Source organism: Schistocerca gregaria, chromosome 4, assembly GCF_023897955.1.
Source record: "Schistocerca gregaria isolate iqSchGreg1 chromosome 4, iqSchGreg1.2, whole genome shotgun sequence".
NCBI lineage: Eukaryota > Metazoa > Arthropoda > Insecta > Orthoptera > Acrididae > Schistocerca > Schistocerca gregaria.
Window position 1 is genome coordinate 26,413,147 of NC_064923.1, and position 17,708 is coordinate 26,430,854.

At 45.4% G+C, this 17,708-nt stretch overlaps 4 non-coding genes across 4 annotated transcripts; all 4 read left to right on the forward strand.

Annotated features, from left to right (window-relative positions):
* The first annotated feature begins 5,983 nt into the window (after positions 1 to 5,983).
* On the forward strand, positions 5,984 to 6,055 carry Trnat-agu (transfer RNA threonine (anticodon AGU)). The gene has a single exon. It is a non-coding gene; the product is annotated as a tRNA-Thr (tRNA).
* A 1,449-nt stretch (positions 6,056 to 7,504) lies between these two features.
* Positions 7,505 to 7,576, forward strand: Trnat-agu (transfer RNA threonine (anticodon AGU)). Its single transcript has one exon. It is a non-coding gene; the product is annotated as a tRNA-Thr (tRNA).
* Positions 7,577 to 9,023: 1,447 nt separating this feature from the next.
* Positions 9,024 to 9,095, forward strand: Trnat-agu (transfer RNA threonine (anticodon AGU)). Its single transcript has one exon. It is a non-coding gene; the product is annotated as a tRNA-Thr (tRNA).
* A 7,151-nt stretch (positions 9,096 to 16,246) lies between these two features.
* On the forward strand, positions 16,247 to 16,318 carry Trnat-agu (transfer RNA threonine (anticodon AGU)). The gene has a single exon. It is a non-coding gene; the product is annotated as a tRNA-Thr (tRNA).
* Positions 16,319 to 17,708: the final 1,390 nt, after the last annotated feature.

Here is a 17,708-nt window from a genome sequence, read left to right on the forward strand (position 1 = left end):
CGCTACCCACTCGCCCAGACGTATCGGCTGCTCCTATACCGATTCCGTCTGTTTCCAACAACAAACGCCGTCGTGCTAGTGATACCGGTAGCACTGATGACGAAGCTGCTGTTTCGCAGCCGGTTTGCGAATCTGATGAAAGAATTCCAGAATCTCCCATGCCTGTTTCGGAATCTGTTCCCGCTGTGTCCCCTGCTTTGCCTGATGACGTCAAACTTGCTGCCATGCCGTCGGCGCAAGAGCCACAACATTCGGTCGAGGTGTTGTTGACATCCCCACCGCCACAGGCATCACAACATGTTGACGACACTTCGGTGGAGACGGCTGTTTGTCGGAAAACCGCTCCTAGAACTGCGCGCTCCGCATCAGCAGACTCCAAACCTATCTTACCACCTCCTACACTTCCAATACCTACACATTCTGAAACCGGTGCCGATGTTCCTGATGCAGTTTTCCCCTTGATGGCTCCTCCTTCTGACTCCTCTCGCCCTGCTAATCCTTCGGACGCTTTGGTTGACGTGCCTGATCTCGAACCCCCCACTCCACCTGCTCTTGAATCTGGTGTGCATCAGATACGTCGTCGGGTGAAAGTGCCCCCCAATCTCCACGCGGTGCGGAAGAAACATAAGCATGCGAAGGACGACTCTGATTCCGTTGATTCTGGACAATCACCCTCTGCCATGTCTGATGTTGATGATATGGATGTAGTTGCTTCTAGTGTGGTGTAATTTGGGTTCATTTCCCATTTTTTGGTTGATGTTGCAGGCGTACACGTTTATTACCTTAAATATAAATGGCATTCAATCTGCTCTGAAGTTAGCGTCTCTGCAGCAGTTTATTTATGACTCTGCAGCTGATATTGTTTTCCTGCAGGAAGTCTCCGTTGCACACCTGTTTGTTCCTGGTTTTCGCACTATTATAAATTTTGCACCTGAGTTTTCTGCAGGTACTGCTTTCCTAATTCGTGACGGTATCCCCGTTACCGAAATTGAGCTTTTAGACTCGGGACGGGGCATTGGTTGTCGGTTATTTGACACGACCTTGGTTAACATTTACGCCCCCTCTGGTTCTAGCAAGCGGCAGGAAAGGTCTCGTTTTTATAAAGAGGATCTGATTTACCTTTTACGAAAAAATCCTGCGACCTTGGTATTGGGGGGCGATTTTAATTGTGTGTTACAAGCTAAAGACCAATCCCCTCATTTTAATTATTGTTTCGAGCTACATTCTCTTGTACGTCAATTACGACTACGCGATGCGTGGGAGGTTAAACACCCCACTTTAGTTAAATTTACATTTTTTACTGCCACCTCAAGTAGTCGACTTGACCGATTGTATATTTCTGATCCCCTTAGTGTTTCTGTTTTAGATGTAGATGTTATTCCAGCCAGTTTTACGGATCATTGTGCCCTTTCTGTTATAATTAATTTGGAGCGTCAACCTCTTAAACTTTATAGGCCGCTGTGGAAATTAAATGTCTCCTTGCTCGATGACCCTGACATCGAACCTCTAATACAGACGGCGTGGGACTTTTGTTTACGTTCTCAGCGATACTATCCGTCTAAGCTTCATTGGTGGATCCACTGTGTGAAGCCAAAACTACGTCGCACTTTAATGTCCTACAGTTATAATAGAGCGCGAGATCTGAAACTGACTTTTGAATATTACTATTCGGTGCTTCGCGAGCTTTATGATACTTCTACAATGACATGTGCCCACCTTTCTGAGATTCGGAAAATTAAGGCCAAGCTACTTAGTATTAAGCGGCTTCAGATGGAAGGATTGAAGATTAAATCTAAACCACCGTCCACGTTAGCACATGAAATGACTTCTATGTACCATCTGTTTCGTCACCACAAGAACCGTCGACGTGTATTGATTGACGGCCTTATGGCAGCTGATGGTCGCCGGCTTACCTTACAGAATCAAATAACCCATGAACTTACCTGCTACTATGAGACGTTATATACTGCGGCTGATTCTGATCCGAATGATGTTGACGAGATTTTAACTGCTATCCCATCAGTTTTAACAGAGGACCATAATGCGAAATTTTTAGCTCCTTTTACTGCAGACGAAATTTCAGCTTTCATTGTTTGTTCAGCATCTCACAAATCTCCTGGTCCTGATGGCCTACCTAAGGAGTTTTTTGTTCGCTTTTGGCCTATTATAGGGCCTGTTTTTACGGATATTGTGAATGAAATCTTGAATGGTGGCACAATTCCAGCCGATTTCAAGAGAGGTACGGTTGTCCTGATACCTAAATCTGCTGGTTTGAAGACAGCTAGTGACTTTCGTCCTTTAACCCTATTAAATTTTGACTATAAGACGGCCGCTAGGGCTGTTAATGCACGTCTATCCCTCTTGCTTACACCTGTGATACCTCCTTGTCAAAGCTGCTTTCCAGGGCGCTCTATATTGACGTCTCTGGCGGGGTATCGTGATGTCGTGTCGATTGTCGCTGTCACCAATATTTCCTGTGCGCTTTTATTTGTTGATTTTAGTAAGGCCTTTGATCGTGTGTCCCATTCGTTTTTAGAGCTTCTGCTGCGCCGGCTCGGTTTTAATGAACAGGCGCTGCTGGTACTTAAGAATATGACGACTGGCATTTCTGCTAAGATTGACATTAATGGCCAGCTGACAAAGGTCATTGATATTCAACGTGGCTTCCCGCAAGGTAGTCCTTTATCCATGACCCTTTATGCTCTCTCCCTTCAACCAGTCCTTACACGTCTCAACTCGACACTTCGTGGTCTTACGATCTCTGGGGTTACCCAGACGGCAACAGCTTATGCTGATGATTTGGTTGTTTTGCTTCGTTCCACCGCAGAAGTGCCGCAGTTGAAAATGGAACTCGATAAATTTTCTGCGGCCTCAGGTTCTCGTATCAATCCCCGTAAAAGCAAGCTCCTGAATTTGCGGGGCTTTGAACGTGTGGTTGTTCCGTGGGTTACAGCTGTTGAACACCATACACATTTAGGTATCTATCTTGAACGTTGTCCTCTTCGGATGGCTGCAAAAAATTGGCAAGTGGCCATTTCCAAGCTGCAAGGTGTTTTATTAGAACAGTCATGGCGTTCGATACCGCTACTGCAAAAAAAGCGTGTATTAGACACTTATGTTTTATGTAAAGTATATTACGTTGCTCAGCTGTTTCCGCTTCCCCGAATGCAGGGTGCAAAAATGGTCCAGCTTATTAACAGATATATTTGGCGGGGGCATATTTTTAAATTACGTTGTGATGTTCTTACGAAGCCGCGTCTTGAGGGCGGCTTGTCGTTCACCGACGTCCGTGTCAAGGCTGCTGCCCTTTATGTTAAGCGAACCCTCCATCTTTTATTATCTGAGTCCCCGACTGTTACTTCCCGATTATTCCATGTCGTTCGTCCTGCGAGCTTGTCACCGCCCATTAACGTTGGGCCTCTAAATGCGAAGCTACGGCATGTTCGGGACTTCTACACTGAGATTAGTTACCTAGATCTCCACTTACAACGTCGTCCTGTTATTACTACGCTAACCCTGCTTGACAAATGGCGACGGTCTTCTTCTTCCAACCCGATTGTTTTGCATTATCCCAGTTTTAATTGGCGTAACATATGGACGAATATTAGCTTACCCGTTCATTCAGCAACTGTTGCCTCCCTATGGTATAAGGTAGTTAATCAGCTGATTCCTACGAACGAACGCCTTCATCGTATAGGTTTATGTGTCTCTCCGCTTTGTCAAACGTGTGGTTGTGTTGATACACTCCAACACCGATTTACCTGCGCTGACCGTCATCGCATGTGGCACTGGCTGCGCCGACAATTGGCTTTACTCACCAGGAGCTCCGAATCGGCATTTAAGACTGATATTCTCTGCTGGCCGGACACGGTTTTTTATCCCCGGACCAAGAACAACACCGTTATGTGGCTTCTTGGCCGTTACATTTTTGCAGTGGTTGATGATCATGGTATTACCGATTTCATTTCGTTTACTGGTTACATGCTTCATGAGTACTGGACGCAAAAGTTTTTCCCACACCTTAAGAGGGACTTTGCGAATATGCTTACTATTGTTTTCGAAAAGGAAGGAGTTGGTTAAGTTTCAATTTCTATTGATCGCTCCTGCGCCTGAATCATTAATGGAACCGGTATAGGGGCATACTGAGCTAACTTCATGACAGGAAAGACATTCTCGCTAGTTCTTAGGTACAATCTTGGCAGGAAGGCAAAATAACTGTTTCGATAGACAACGCTTCATAAGTCCCGTGTTCACATATAAGTATCATAAGACTCCGAACCAAAGACAATTACAATGTATTGGTGACACTGTGCTTCAGTGCAGGGAGGAGGAGACGTCATGGCCAGGCCTCGGGATACGACCCCTGCCCAATGCGCCTCCACCTACCTGCCCTGGGTCATTACAAAGGAAAAACGAAAAAACAGTGTTAAAAAAATATGAATAAAGAAAAACCTAAAAAAAATAAAAAATGGATAAGGCGTCGGACAAAAAAAAAAAAGTGCTAGAGCACTGGTCTAATAAACCAGGGGTCGTAAGTTCCATCCTCACAGGAGAAAGATGAATTTTGGAAATCAGTTGCGCGTCGTGGCCGTATAGCAAGCAGTACCTGTGATGACGAACAATTAGCGACAGGCGTTTTTTTAAGAATTACTCTCAGATGCGATTAAGGCGAATGGCGCAGATAAAGTATTTGCCAAAGCGGTACAGCATAAGGTGGGACGAGGCAGTCTGAATTATATTTTATAGATGTATTTCTCACATATCTCAGAGCCTCTCGCGATATTCGTTGTCGTCGTCGTCGTCGTCGTCGTCGCCGCCGTCGCCGCCGCTTCTGCAGAAGTAGCAAATGGCCATCGTCGCAAATGCGGTGAGGGACGCCCTGCCTTCGATTCCGAATGCACAGAGTGTGTGGTCTTGTTTCTCAGTCTATATTTGATCGGTCTCGTAAGAGGTTGAATGTAACGAATGGGTGGGAAAGAGCAAGGGGCAGCGGCTGTGTAGAACGAAAACACAAATCCTCAGGGGTGTGAGCGTAAATACTATAAAAAAAAAAAAAAAAAAATGGATAAGGCGTCGGACTTCGTATCCGAATGTTGCGTGTTTGATTCCTCTCTCGGTCGTGTTTTTCCAGATCTGAAAAAGAAACATACCGTTTTAGTGTAGCACTTGAGCAGTACGGAACCGTGTGAATGTTGCTGTTGACCATTTTCTGCTTGGAGATGCTCTTCAGCTTAAAACACGCACAACAAGACCGGTGTTAACTAGCGAATTGGTTTGCATATTGCCGTCGCCGCGTGTTTTTGACTGGCACTTGCACATCTAAAATAACGTCGGAAAGTAACTCGTTCGGCTTATGAGTCACATCAAGTATGTGTGTCAATTTTGACGAAACTAGCTCTGCAGGTTGTCATGCAATTCTGTTACCTCTCAGAAATGATTATGAAATAAAAGTGAACTACGTGACGAGTGTGACGTTAGGAAAACATTAGGCAACATGGGGAGGTTCTGTATGGGACCAATCAACCCAAACGAGTACTTTGTGACGTGCTAACCGGCATATACTCACCGAGGCAGCGCGGCTAGCTCAGTCGGTAGAACAAAAGGCTCTTAATCCCAGGGTCGTGGGTTCGAGCCCCACGTGGGGAGGAACGGAATTTTGTTCCTCTGCAGATGTAACTTACCGTTTTTCTGATTAACGTGATGTAATTGAAATAGCAACTTTAAACTTTGCCTACGTCTCCGTCAGTCGCTACGAAACTGTATTTGAAGGGAAGGTGATTTTGTAGACATGTGTGAAAGACATGTTCTGAAATGCAAGTGATGTTATTTGGAGAGCACTTCGTTTACGTGTCAGATGTGTAGGCAAGCAGTAATGGGTCGCCATAGCTGCAAATATTAGACGGTAATATGAAGTGTTGTCAGCTGAAGTCTGATGATCCAGACGACCGTAAGGATGAAGTACGCAAAAGTACCGCTAGGCCGCGCCTCTTTAGCTCAGTGGCAGAGCACTGGTCTAGTAAACCAGAGGTCGTGAGTTCGATCCTCACAGGAGGCAGACGAATTTTGGATATCAGTTGCGCGTCGTGGCCTTATAGCAAACAGTATTTGGGATGACTAACAATTAGCGAGAGGCGTTTTATTAAGAATTACTCTCAGATGTGATTAAGGCGAATGGCGCAGATAAAGCATTTGCCAAAGCGGTACAGCATAAGGTGGGATGGGACAGTCTGAAATATATTTTATAGATGTATTTCTCACATATCTCAGAGCCTTCCGCGGTTGTCGTCGTCGTCGTCGTCGTCGTCGTCGTCGCCGCCGCCACTTCTGCAGAAGTAGCAAATGGACATCGTAGCAAATGCGGCGAGGGACGCCCTGCCTTACATTTCCGAATGCACAAAGTGTGTGGTTTAGTTTCCCAGTCTATATTTGGTAGGTCTCGTAGCAGGTTGAATGTATCAAATGGGTGGGAAAGAGCAAGGGGCAGCGTCTGTGTAGAACGAAAACACAACTCCTCAGTGGTGTGAGCGTTTTGAGATGAGTCGTATATAAGTTCCACTTGTTTGTCAGTGACCGTGTGGCCTAATGGATAAGGCGTCGGACTTCGTATCCGAAGATTGCGTGTTTGATTCCTCTCTCGGTCGTGTTTTTCCAGATCTGAAAAAGAAACATACCGTTTTAGTGTAGCACTTGAGCAGTACGAAACCGTGTGAACGTAGCTGTTGACCATTTTCTGCTTGGTGATGCTCTTGAGCTTGAAACACGCACAACAAGACCGGTGTTAACTAGCGAATTGGTTTGCATATTGCCGTCGCCGCGTGTTTTTGACTGGCACTTGCACATCTAAAATAACGTCGGAAAGTAACTCGTTCGGCTTATGAGTCACATCAAGTATGTGTGTTAATTTTGACGAAACTAGCTCTGCAGGTTGTCATGCAATTCTGTTACCTCTCAGAAATGATTATGAAATAAAAGTGAACTACGTGACGAGTGTGACGTTAGGAAAACATTAGGCAACATGGGGAGGTTCTGTATGGGACCAATCAAACCAAACGAGTACTGTGTGACGTGCTAACCGGCATATACTCACCGAGGCAGCGCGGCTAGCTCAGTCGGTAGAACATAGGGCTCTTAACCCAGGGTCGTGGGTTCGAGCCCCACGTGGGGAGGAACCGAATTTTGTTCCTCTGCAGATGTAACTTACCGTTTTTCTGATTAACGTGATGTAATGGAAATAGCAACTTTAAACTTTGCCTACGTCTCCGTCAGTCGCTACGAAACAGTATTTGAAGGTGAAGGTGATTTTGTAGACATGTGTGAAAGACATGTTCTGAAATGCAAGTGGAGTTATTTGGAGAGCACTTCCTTTACGTGTCAGATGTGTAGCCAAGCAGTAATGGGTCGCCATAGCTGCAAATATTAGACGGTAATATGAAGTGTTGTCAGCTGAAGTCTGATGATCCAGACGACCGTAAGGATGAAGTACGCAAAAGTACCGCTAGGCCGCGCTTCTTTAGCTCAGTGGCAGAGCACTGGTCTAGTAAACCAGGGGTCGTGAGTTCGATCCTCACAGGAGGCAGACGAATTTTGGATATCAGTTGCGCGTCGTGGCCTTATAGCAAACAGTATCTGGGATGACTAACAATTAGCGAGAGGCGTTTTATTAAGAATTACTCTCAGATGTGATTAAGGCGAATGGCGCAGATAAAGCATTTGCCAAAGCGGTACAGCATAAGGTGGGATGGGACAGTCTGAAATATATTTTATAGATGTATTTCTCACATATCTCAGAGCCTTCCGCGGTTGTCGTCGTCGTCGTCGTCGTCGTCGTCGTCGCCGCCACTTCTGCAGAAGTAGCAAATGGACATCGTAGCAAATGCGGCGAGGGACGCCCTGCCTTACATTTCCGAATGCACAAAGTGTGTGGTTTAGTTTCCCAGTCTATATTTGGTAGGTCTCGTAGCAGGTTGAATGTATCAAATGGGTGGGAAAGAGCAAGGGGCAGCGTCTGTGTAGAACGAAAACACAACTCCTCAGTGGTGTGAGCGTTTTGAGATGAGTCGTATATAAGTTCCACTTGTTTGTCAGTGACCGTGTGGCCTAATGGATAAGGCGTCGGACTTCGTATCCGAAGATTGCGTGTTTGATTCCTCTCTCGGTCGTGTTTTTCCAGATCTGAAAAAGAAACATACCGTTTTAGTGTAGCACTTGAGCAGTACGAAACCGTGTGAATGTTGCTGTTGACCATTTTCTGCTTGGAGATGCTCTTGAGCTTGAAACACGCACAACAAGACCGGTGTTAACTAGCGAATTGGTTTGCATATTGCCGTCGCCGCGTGTTTTTGACTGGCACTTGCACATCTAAAATAACGTCGGAAAGTAACTCGTTCGGCTTATGAGTCACATCAAGTATGTGTGTTAATTTTGACGAAACTAGCTCTGCAGGTTGTCATGCAATTCTGTTACCTCTCAGAAATGATTATGAAATAAAAGTGAACTACGTGACGAGTGTGACGTTAGGAAAACATTAGGCAACATGGGGAGGTTCTGTATGGGACCAATCAACCCAAACGAGTACTGTGTGACGTGCTAACCGGCATATACTCACCGAGGCAGCTCGGCTAGCTCAGTCGGTAGAACATAAGGCTCTTAATCCCAGGGTCGTGGGTTGGAGCCCCACGTGGGGAGGAACGGAATTTTGTTCCTCTGCAGATGTAACTTACCGTTTTTCTGATTAACGTGATGTAATGGAAATAGCAACTTTAAACTTTGCCTACGTCTCCGTCAGTCGCTACGAAACTGTATTTGAAGGTGAAGGTGATTTTGTAGACATGTGTGAAAGACATGTTCTGAAATGCAAGTGGTGTTATTTGGAGAGCACTTCCTTTACGTGTCAGATGTGTAGGCAAGCAGTAATGGGTCGCCATAGCTGCAAATATTAGACGGTAATATGAAGTGTTGTCAGCTGAAGTCTGATGATCCAGACGACCGTAAGGATGAAGTACGCAAAAGTACCACTAGGCCGCGCCTCTTTAGCTCAGTGGCAGAGCACTGGTCTAGTAAACCAGGGGTCGTGAGTTCGATCCTCACAGGAGGCAGACGAATTTTGGATATCAGTTGCGCGTTGTGGCCTTATAGCAAACAGTATCTGGGATGACTAACAATTAGCGAGAGGCGTTTTATTAAGAATTACTCTCAGATGTGATTAAGGCGAATGGCGCAGATAAAGCATTTGCCAAAGCGGTACAGCATAAGGTGGGATGGGACAGTCTGAAATATATTTTATAGATGTATTTCTCACATATCTCAGAGCCCCACTTGTTTGTCAGTGACCGTGTGGCCTAAAGAGTTCCGCTTGAGTCGCGACAGCGATCGGACGTGCTGTGTATTCGATCCGCCGTTACCCTCGGGTTGTGAATATTTACCTTCTGTGTGTGACGTTTCTTTGTCTTCTGTTTTTCGTTGTTTCTTTGCCTTAGTGTTTGTTTTGTGTCCTGCGTTGTATTGCGGCTTTTGCCGCATTAATTAAGTGTTATGGCTTCCCGGTTGTTTCCGCGGAAGTGTACTCTCAGTTTTCAGTTTAACAAGGCTACCAGGAATGTCCAACCGACATCGTTGGAAATTCACGAATGGATTGTGGACACGATTGGCATTACATCGGACCAGGTACATACGGCGTATTTTGATACAGAATTATACTGCTTTTTTGTGAAATTGTTGAACCCGGTTTTGCTGGATAAGATATTACTTAAACATGGTGAGCAAGTGTCGTTCCGTCATAGGGATGGTTCTGTTAGCAGTGTTACTGTTTCAAATGCTGAAATTACGTATACCACAGTTCGGGTTTATAATTTACCCCCTGAAGTTGACAACAGCTATCTTAAGGAAGCTTTGCTTGGTTATGGTACTGTTCGGTCAATTCGAAATGAACGTTGGTCTGCACAACATAAGCTGCAATGTTATAATGGTGTCAGATCAGTTGAAATGCATATTAAGTCTAATATACCGTCCCATCTGATTGTATGTGGTTATCGTGTACATCTTACTTATGAGGGGCAGCTTGGTACATGTTTCCTATGTAATGAACATGGTCATGTTCGAGCTAATTGCCCTAAGCGGGTATTTGTGCTTAAAAATGGCCTAGCACAGCGCCGCAAATTAACGGTTGCCGATCTTGTGCCAGCAGCTTCCTCCACTGTTTCCTATCTGCCTCCTGCAGTAGCTTCTTCACAACAGGTGTCACCCTCCCCTGATGCAGGGTTTCCTCCGCTACCCACTCGCCCAGACGTATCGGCTGCTCCTATACCGATTCCGTCTGTTTCCAACAACAAACGCCGTCGTGCTAGTGATACCGGTAGCACTGATGACGAAGCTGCTGTTTCGCAGCCGGTTTGCGAATCTGATGAAAGAATTCCAGAATCTCCCATGCCTGTTTCGGAATCTGTTCCCGCTGTGTCCCCTGCTTTGCCTGATGACGTCAAACTTGCTGCCATGCCGTCGGCGCAAGAGCCACAACATTCGGTCGAGGTGTTGTTGACATCCCCACCGCCACAGGCATCACAACATGTTGACGACACTTCGGTGGAGACGGCTGTTTGTCGGAAAACCGCTCCTAGAACTGCGCGCTCCGCATCAGCAGACTCCAAACCTATCTTACCACCTCCTACACTTCCAATACCTACACATTCTGAAACCGGTGCCGATGTTCCTGATGCAGTTTTCCCCTTGATGGCTCCTCCTTCTGACTCCTCTCGCCCTGCTAATCCTTCGGACGCTTTGGTTGACGTGCCTGATCTCGAACCCCCCACTCCACCTGCTCTTGAATCTGGTGTGCATCAGATACGTCGTCGGGTGAAAGTGCCCCCCAATCTCCACGCGGTGCGGAAGAAACATAAGCATGCGAAGGACGACTCTGATTCCGTTGATTCTGGACAATCACCCTCTGCCATGTCTGATGTTGATGATATGGATGTAGTTGCTTCTAGTGTGGTGTAATTTGGGTTCATTTCCCATTTTTTGGTTGATGTTGCAGGCGTACACGTTTATTACCTTAAATATAAATGGCATTCAATCTGCTCTGAAGTTAGCGTCTCTGCAGCAGTTTATTTATGACTCTGCAGCTGATATTGTTTTCCTGCAGGAAGTCTCCGTTGCACACCTGTTTGTTCCTGGTTTTCGCACTATTATAAATTTTGCACCTGAGTTTTCTGCAGGTACTGCTTTCCTAATTCGTGACGGTATCCCCGTTACCGAAATTGAGCTTTTAGACTCGGGACGGGGCATTGGTTGTCGGTTATTTGACACGACCTTGGTTAACATTTACGCCCCCTCTGGTTCTAGCAAGCGGCAGGAAAGGTCTCGTTTTTATAAAGAGGATCTGATTTACCTTTTACGAAAAAATCCTGCGACCTTGGTATTGGGGGGCGATTTTAATTGTGTGTTACAAGCTAAAGACCAATCCCCTCATTTTAATTATTGTTTCGAGCTACATTCTCTTGTACGTCAATTACGACTACGCGATGCGTGGGAGGTTAAACACCCCACTTTAGTTAAATTTACATTTTTTACTGCCACCTCAAGTAGTCGACTTGACCGATTGTATATTTCTGATCCCCTTAGTGTTTCTGTTTTAGATGTAGATGTTATTCCAGCCAGTTTTACGGATCATTGTGCCCTTTCTGTTATAATTAATTTGGAGCGTCAACCTCTTAAACTTTATAGGCCGCTGTGGAAATTAAATGTCTCCTTGCTCGATGACCCTGACATCGAACCTCTAATACAGACGGCGTGGGACTTTTGTTTACGTTCTCAGCGATACTATCCGTCTAAGCTTCATTGGTGGATCCACTGTGTGAAGCCAAAACTACGTCGCACTTTAATGTCCTACAGTTATAATAGAGCGCGAGATCTGAAACTGACTTTTGAATATTACTATTCGGTGCTTCGCGAGCTTTATGATACTTCTACAATGACATGTGCCCACCTTTCTGAGATTCGGAAAATTAAGGCCAAGCTACTTAGTATTAAGCGGCTTCAGATGGAAGGATTGAAGATTAAATCTAAACCACCGTCCACGTTAGCACATGAAATGACTTCTATGTACCATCTGTTTCGTCACCACAAGAACCGTCGACGTGTATTGATTGACGGCCTTATGGCAGCTGATGGTCGCCGGCTTACCTTACAGAATCAAATAACCCATGAACTTACCTGCTACTATGAGACGTTATATACTGCGGCTGATTCTGATCCGAATGATGTTGACGAGATTTTAACTGCTATCCCATCAGTTTTAACAGAGGACCATAATGCGAAATTTTTAGCTCCTTTTACTGCAGACGAAATTTCAGCTTTCATTGTTTGTTCAGCATCTCACAAATCTCCTGGTCCTGATGGCCTACCTAAGGAGTTTTTTGTTCGCTTTTGGCCTATTATAGGGCCTGTTTTTACGGATATTGTGAATGAAATCTTGAATGGTGGCACAATTCCAGCCGATTTCAAGAGAGGTACGGTTGTCCTGATACCTAAATCTGCTGGTTTGAAGACAGCTAGTGACTTTCGTCCTTTAACCCTATTAAATTTTGACTATAAGACGGCCGCTAGGGCTGTTAATGCACGTCTATCCCTCTTGCTTACACCTGTGATACCTCCTTGTCAAAGCTGCTTTCCAGGGCGCTCTATATTGACGTCTCTGGCGGGGTATCGTGATGTCGTGTCGATTGTCGCTGTCACCAATATTTCCTGTGCGCTTTTATTTGTTGATTTTAGTAAGGCCTTTGATCGTGTGTCCCATTCGTTTTTAGAGCTTCTGCTGCGCCGGCTCGGTTTTAATGAACAGGCGCTGCTGGTACTTAAGAATATGACGACTGGCATTTCTGCTAAGATTGACATTAATGGCCAGCTGACAAAGGTCATTGATATTCAACGTGGCTTCCCGCAAGGTAGTCCTTTATCCATGACCCTTTATGCTCTCTCCCTTCAACCAGTCCTTACACGTCTCAACTCGACACTTCGTGGTCTTACGATCTCTGGGGTTACCCAGACGGCAACAGCTTATGCTGATGATTTGGTTGTTTTGCTTCGTTCCACCGCAGAAGTGCCGCAGTTGAAAATGGAACTCGATAAATTTTCTGCGGCCTCAGGTTCTCGTATCAATCCCCGTAAAAGCAAGCTCCTGAATTTGCGGGGCTTTGAACGTGTGGTTGTTCCGTGGGTTACAGCTGTTGAACACCATACACATTTAGGTATCTATCTTGAACGTTGTCCTCTTCGGATGGCTGCAAAAAATTGGCAAGTGGCCATTTCCAAGCTGCAAGGTGTTTTATTAGAACAGTCATGGCGTTCGATACCGCTACTGCAAAAAAAGCGTGTATTAGACACTTATGTTTTATGTAAAGTATATTACGTTGCTCAGCTGTTTCCGCTTCCCCGAATGCAGGGTGCAAAAATGGTCCAGCTTATTAACAGATATATTTGGCGGGGGCATATTTTTAAATTACGTTGTGATGTTCTTACGAAGCCGCGTCTTGAGGGCGGCTTGTCGTTCACCGACGTCCGTGTCAAGGCTGCTGCCCTTTATGTTAAGCGAACCCTCCATCTTTTATTATCTGAGTCCCCGACTGTTACTTCCCGATTATTCCATGTCGTTCGTCCTGCGAGCTTGTCACCGCCCATTAACGTTGGGCCTCTAAATGCGAAGCTACGGCATGTTCGGGACTTCTACACTGAGATTAGTTACCTAGATCTCCACTTACAACGTCGTCCTGTTATTACTACGCTAACCCTGCTTGACAAATGGCGACGGTCTTCTTCTTCCAACCCGATTGTTTTGCATTATCCCAGTTTTAATTGGCGTAACATATGGACGAATATTAGCTTACCCGTTCATTCAGCAACTGTTGCCTCCCTATGGTATAAGGTAGTTAATCAGCTGATTCCTACGAACGAACGCCTTCATCGTATAGGTTTATGTGTCTCTCCGCTTTGTCAAACGTGTGGTTGTGTTGATACACTCCAACACCGATTTACCTGCGCTGACCGTCATCGCATGTGGCACTGGCTGCGCCGACAATTGGCTTTACTCACCAGGAGCTCCGAATCGGCATTTAAGACTGATATTCTCTGCTGGCCGGACACGGTTTTTTATCCCCGGACCAAGAACAACACCGTTATGTGGCTTCTTGGCCGTTACATTTTTGCAGTGGTTGATGATCATGGTATTACCGATTTCATTTCGTTTACTGGTTACATGCTTCATGAGTACTGGACGCAAAAGTTTTTCCCAGACCTTAAGAGGGACTTTGCGAATATGCTTACTATTGTTTTCGAAAAGGAAGGAGTTGGTTAAGTTTCAATTTCTATTGATCGCTCCTGCGCCTGAATCATTAATGGAACCGGTATAGGGGCATACTGAGCTAACTTCATGACAGGAAAGACATTCTCGCTAGTTCTTAGGTACAATCTTGGCAGGAAGGCAAAATAACTGTTTCGATAGACAACGCTTCATAAGTCCCGTGTTCACATATAAGTATCATAAGACTCCGAACCAAAGACAATTACAATGTATTGGTGACACTGTGCTTCAGTGCAGGGAGGAGGAGACGTCATGGCCAGGCCTCGGGATACGACCCCTGCCCAATGCGCCTCCACCTACCTGCCCTGGGTCATTACAAAGGAAAAACGAAAAAACAGTGTTAAAAAAATATGAATAAAGAAAAACCTAAAAAAAATAAAAAATGGATAAGGCGTCGGACAAAAAAAAAAAAAGTGCTAGAGCACTGGTCTAATAAACCAGGGGTCGTAAGTTCCATCCTCACAGGAGAAAGATGAATTTTGGAAATCAGTTGCGCGTCGTGGCCGTATAGCAAGCAGTACCTGTGATGACGAACAATTAGCGACAGGCGTTTTTTTAAGAATTACTCTCAGATGCGATTAAGGCGAATGGCGCAGATAAAGTATTTGCCAAAGCGGTACAGCATAAGGTGGGACGAGGCAGTCTGAATTATATTTTATAGATGTATTTCTCACATATCTCAGAGCCTCTCGCGATATTCGTCGTCGTCGTCGTCGTCGTCGTCGTCGCCGCCGTCGCCGCCGCTTCTGCAGAAGTAGCAAATGGCCATCGTCGCAAATGCGGTGAGGGACGCCCTGCCTTCGATTCCGAATGCACAGAGTGTGTGGTCTTGTTTCTCAGTCTATATTTGATCGGTCTCGTAAGAGGTTGAATGTAACGAATGGGTGGGAAAGAGCAAGGGGCAGCGGCTGTGTAGAACGAAAACACAAATCCTCAGGGGTGTGAGCGTAAATACTATAAAAAAAAAAAAAAAATGGATAAGGCGTCGGACTTCGTATCCGAATGTTGCGTGTTTGATTCCTCTCTCGGTCGTGTTTTTCCAGATCTGAAAAAGAAACATACCGTTTTAGTGTAGCACTTGAGCAGTACGGAACCGTGTGAATGTTGCTGTTGACCATTTTCTGCTTGGAGATGCTCTTCAGCTTAAAACACGCACAACAAGACCGGTGTTAACTAGCGAATTGGTTTGCATATTGCCGTCGCCGCGTGTTTTTGACTGGCACTTGCACATCTAAAATAACGTCGGAAAGTAACTCGTTCGGCTTATGAGTCACATCAAGTATGTGTGTCAATTTTGACGAAACTAGCTCTGCAGGTTGTCATGCAATTCTGTTACCTCTCAGAAATGATTATGAAATAAAAGTGAACTACGTGACGAGTGTGACGTTAGGAAAACATTAGGCAACATGGGGAGGTTCTGTATGGGACCAATCAACCCAAACGAGTACTTTGTGACGTGCTAACCGGCATATACTCACCGAGGCAGCGCGGCTAGCTCAGTCGGTAGAACATAAGGCTCTTAATCCCAGGGTCGTGGGTTCGAGCCCCACGTGGGGAGGAACGGAATTTTGTTCCTCTGCAGATGTAACTTACCGTTTTTCTGATTAACGTGATGTAATGGAAATAGCAACTTTAAACTTTGCCTACGTCTCCGTCAGTCGCTACGAAACTGTATTTGAAGGGGAAGGTGATTTTGTAGACATGTGTGAAAGACATGTTCTGAAATGCAAGTGGTGTTATTTGGAGAGCACTTCGTTTACGTGTCAGATGTGTAGGCAAGCAGTAATGGGTCGCCATAGCTGCAAATATTAGACGGTAATATGAAGTGTTGTCAGCTGAAGTCTGATGATCCAGACGACCGTAAGGATGAAGTACGCAAAAGTACCGCTAGGCCGCGCCTCTTTAGCTCAGTGGCAGAGCACTGGTCTAGTAAACCAGAGGTCGTGAGTTCGATCCTCACAGGAGGCAGACGAATTTTGGATATCAGTTGCGCGTCGTGGCCTTATAGCAAACAGTATTTGGGATGACTAACAATTAGCGAGAGGCGTTTTATTAAGAATTACTCTCAGATGTGATTAAGGCGAATGGCGCAGATAAAGCATTTGCCAAAGCGGTACAGCATAAGGTGGGATGGGACAGTCTGAAATATATTTTATAGATGTATTTCTCACATATCTCAGAGCCTTCCGCGGTTGTCGTCGTCGTCGTCGTCGTCGTCGTCGTCGCCGCCGCCACTTCTGCAGAAGTAGCAAATGGACATCGTAGCAAATGCGGCGAGGGACGCCCTGCCTTACATTTCCGAATGCACAAAGTGTGTGGTTTAGTTTCCCAGTCTATATTTGGTAGGTCTCGTAGCAGGTTGAATGTATCAAATGGGTGGGAAAGAGCAAGGGGCAGCGTCTGTGTAGAACGAAAACACAACTCCTCAGTGGTGTGAGCGTTTTGAGATGAGTCGTATATAAGTTCCACTTGTTTGTCAGTGACCGTGTGGCCTAATGGATAAGGCGTCGGACTTCGTATCCGAAGATTGCGTGTTTGATTCCTCTCTCGGTCGTGTTTTTCCAGATCTGAAAAAGAAACATACCGTTTTAGTGTAGCACTTGAGCAGTACGAAACCGTGTGAACGTAGCTGTTGACCATTTTCTGCTTGGTGATGCTCTTGAGCTTGAAACACGCACAACAAGACCGGTGTTAACTAGCGAATTGGTTTGCATATTGCCGTCGCCGCGTGTTTTTGACTGGCACTTGCACATCTAAAATAACGTCGGAAAGTAACTCGTTCGGCTTATGAGTCACATCAAGTATGTGTGTTAATTTTGACGAAACTAGCTCTGCAGGTTGTCATGCAATTCTGTTACCTCTCAGAAATGATTATGAAATAAAAGTGAACTACGTGACGAGTGTGACGTTAGGAAAACATTAGGCAACATGGGGAGGTTCTGTATGGGACCAATCAAACCAAACGAGTACTGTGTGACGTGCTAACCGGCATATACTCACCGAGGCAGCGCGGCTAGCTCAGTCGGTAGAACATAGGGCTCTTAACCCAGGGTCGTGGGTTCGAGCCCCACGTGGGGAGGAACCGAATTTTGTTCCTCTGCAGATGTAACTTACAGTTTTTCTGATTAACGTGATGTAATGGAAATAGCAACTTTAAACTTTGCCTACGTCTCCGTCAGTCGCTACGAAACAGTATTTGAAGGTGAAGGTGATTTTGTAGACATGTGTGAAAGACATGTTCTGAAATGCAAGTGGAGTTATTTGGAGAGCACTTCCTTTACGTGTCAGATGTGTAGCCAAGCAGTAATGGGTCGCCATAGCTGCAAATATTAGACGGTAATATGAAGTGTTGTCAGCT